The sequence below is a fragment of the Megascapheus bottae genome, chromosome 1 (genome assembly GCF_031878675.1).
Source record: "Megascapheus bottae isolate mThoBot1 chromosome 1, mThoBot2.hap1, whole genome shotgun sequence".
NCBI classification, from domain to species: Eukaryota; Metazoa; Chordata; class Mammalia; order Rodentia; family Geomyidae; genus Megascapheus; species Megascapheus bottae.
Window position 1 is genome coordinate 65,336,027 of NC_143509.1, and position 3,756 is coordinate 65,339,782.

Genomic DNA, 3,756 nt, shown 5'->3' on the forward strand with positions numbered 1-3,756 from the left:
AATCCTTTGTGCTTGAACATTGGCCAGATTGCCAGTACTAACCACCTGCATTTGTTTACTTATGACTTTTCTCTAGCCAGCTGAGCCTGTTTAGTCAACATGAGCTAGGTTATAGGACAAATGATTAACTTGGGGTCAGTCAACTAATAATTGAAGAGAGCAGATGTTTGCAGTATCTATAGATATATAGATATATCTTTACCTATGAAAAGAAGATTATAGCCTAACCCCCTCCCAGTCTATACAGGAAAAGACACTTTACAGATATAATTAAATGATCTTCAGATGGAAGGCTATCACGAATTTTCTAGATAGGCTCAAGCTTATGGGATAAATTATGTTGTGGATTCAAATTACTTAAGTGGGAGAATGAAGTTACAAAGAGAAATTCAGGGGCTGGGAGTTTGGCCTAGTGGTAGAAGTGCTTGCCTAGCATGCAGAGAGACCTGGGTTCAATTCCTCAGTTCCACATACATAGAAAAAAACCAGAAGTGGTGCTGTGGCTCAAGTGGTAGAGCTCTAGCCTTAAGAAAAACCAAGGAGAGTGCTCATGCCCTGAGCCCAAGTCCGGGACTGGCAAAAACAAACAACAACAAAAATGAGAAATTCAGAAATTCTCTCTTGGTGGATTTGAAAATGGAGGAAGGAAATACCTGTGAAGAAATCCAGATAGCCACTAGAAGCAGAAAAGGCAAGGCGCCCTGCTTCTCCCCTGACGGTACCTTTTGTACTTCTGACATCCAGAGCTGTAAGATAACAAATGTGCCATTTCATGTTTGTGGTATTTTATTACAAGGCTAAAAAGAGACTAATAAAATACCTATAAATAGCCCAGCTTCCACAGACTTTGGGTATGACAGTAGAGGCAGTGGTTCAGTGTTGACTCTATTGTCTTTATAGGTGAAGAAATTAAATGCTTTGTCCATGGAAGTAGTCCACAGCAAGAAAGTAAACCAGTCATTAACGTGATCTCCAGTTTAACTTTTCCATCTCCTACTGTACTGGAAATTAGGATGAATTGGGCCTTCTTGGTTAGATAAAAATGGTGGACATAACACATGGAAAACAACATTTGACCCATCCTGAAGATGCTTCTTCCCATAATGTCCTGGGTTTTTGCTCACACATTTTTTTCTTCCCCTAATGCTTTTGAGTTCCCAACAATGAAACGCGCCAGAGCCATCAACACAAATCCCAGGGAAGGAGCCATGTGAGGAGCCCCTATACTAAGAGTCTTACATTCTGTTTTTGCTTTCAAATAAAAGTTGTCTGCTTTAAATACTTTTCTGCCTTTTCATTCTTTAATTAGTGACATCCCTAGATGTCATCAGAAATGTCTTCAGACTATATTCAATCCCTCAAGTTCTAAGGACCTCATTCTAAAAAAGTGCTTCACATGGATTTTATGATATTTGTTAAACTCTTCCAGATTGGATGAAAAGAGCGGAAAGCGTTGCATTTATTGTGGGGTTTTGTTTTTTGGCGATGGTTAGGGAAGTTGTGCATGAAGGAAGGTGTAGATGCTGGGTGCTTTTGAAGGGTATATCTTTGGCCCTGAACTTTTCCTACCACTCTCTGTATTCTGGTCTGCCATAAAAGGAGCAGCCTTTACCATTTTTTTTCTGATCAAACTGTACATCTTTGTGATGGAACAGGGGCCAAGACAAAAGCTTAATTTAACAACAACAAAAAAGCATTAAGCAAGCTGAACATAGAAGCACATGTGTATAATCCCAGCATTGAGAAGGCTGCAGCACAAAAAGTATTATGAATTCCAGGTTATCCTGGGGCACATAGGAGGCCACTGTCTCAAAAACAAAAACCAGCGCGCGCACACAACACACACACACACACACACACAACACACACACACAGCCCCTAAACCAACAGAAAACAAGACTGACTTTTACTGAGCTAACAAACTTCCGAGTCTGGCTTTCCTTTTCAGTTCTTTTGTTTTTGCCATTCAAGGGGCTTGAACTGGGGGCTGTCTCTAAGCTCTTCAGCTTCAAGCTGAACCACAGAACCACTTCTGGTTTTCTGGTAGCTAATTAAAGATAAGAGTCTCATGAACTTTTGTGCTCTGGGCTGGCTTTGAACCACAATCCTCAGACTTCCTGAGTAGCTAGGATTACAGGCATGAGCCACCAGCACTCTGGTCTTTCAGTTCTTTTACCAAGAAAAAGAGAAGACTCAGATCTGGAGGCAAGGTTTTGAAGACTGGATGAGTACAACAAAGGGACAGACAGCCAGACAGTTGAATAAAACATAAAAATATATACCTTGAAGATGTTAATTAGCGATTTTCTAAGGTCTTTCTAAATTTTCTCTAATTAGCCTGGACTCTTATAGGAAAACAATCTTTAGCAACCTGTAGAAGTTTGAGGTTAAAAAAAAAGCTGATGTGATTTCTCTCTGATTTAGTATGGTGGTCTAAGCAATCTGGTTTAGGATTTGTGGCTTTCAAATTCGTGGTCCATTTTAATGGGGCCATGAGGTTTATTATAGTTGTCATGAGAAATGTTTCCCTCATCCTGAGTACAGAGAATGGGAAGAGTCTTGGGAATGCGGGGTAAATATTTCCCAGTATATTTCCTTGATCAGTAAGAGAAATTCTAAGTGGGTATGGTAGGTACAGTGGAAATGTATGACTATTTAAGTGCTAACTGTAAAGGCTGATAAAGAATTTACAATACTAATCAATAGTGTTCTTTACAATCAGGAACATTGAATCATTCACCTTTACCTCTTCAGCCACAATTTATTGTCTGTCTGAATAAATGCATACATGATAGCCTTATTTATTAAGAGTTATTGACATTTGGCCTTGGAATAATGTCATAACCACTAAAGGAAATACTTGCAAAACCAACTAATGCCAATGATAACTAATGCAAAGTACAAAAATCAAGATCCCCCATTTGGAATCTCAAATAGTGACAACTATGATGAGTTCTTATGACTTTAATATTTGGCAGCTAAATATTGAAAGCAGTCTTGGAGAAAACAGTCCCTCAGTAACTCTGAGATCTCCAATTTTGAACTTTTTCATTTCTTCCATTAGTGTTTTTATTTGGCTTCATTTGACACAAACACATGTTGAAAGTGGAAGTTTCCTACAATTAATATTCAAGATATTGATATTTAGAAAGAACATGGAACTAGTAATAAGAATGATCTTTTCCATGAATAGGTAGCTAGAGGCTGAAGGTGGAGGCCCCTCCCTCTTCCTGTCACTCATTTTCTCCATAAATCTTCATGTTTTTATGATAATGGGCATCCTTACATTATTGTGACACGATGTTCTGGGAAAATGTCGAAAATCTTTTACATAAAAGTTTCATAATTACGACTATGAAAAGAGGGAATGTCTACTTACATAGGTACTTTTACCACAATTTCCCTCAGCTTGATTTGATTAAAATCTCAACCTAAAGACTGAAGCAACCCAGATATCTTTAAAGTATAGTTGTTTGTTTCACTTTGAGAAAACCCTCAAAGTGGGGCATGAAGCGTGGTGGAGCGGAAGGAGAAGTTAAGGACTGAACTGCTCTGCCGAGTGGGGTTTGAAGCAAAACCACAGAAGACTTAGGGCCTGTTCACTCTGTTGCACAGTCATTCTGGCTTTTCTGTCTGTCCCTTTTCTCCAGCTCCTCTCTCTTTTTTTTTTTTTTTTTTAAATATTTCTCAAGTGCCACTCTGATAGAGACCCTGATCCAAGGGCAGAAGGGGAACTTTTCTATCTGACATATTCAG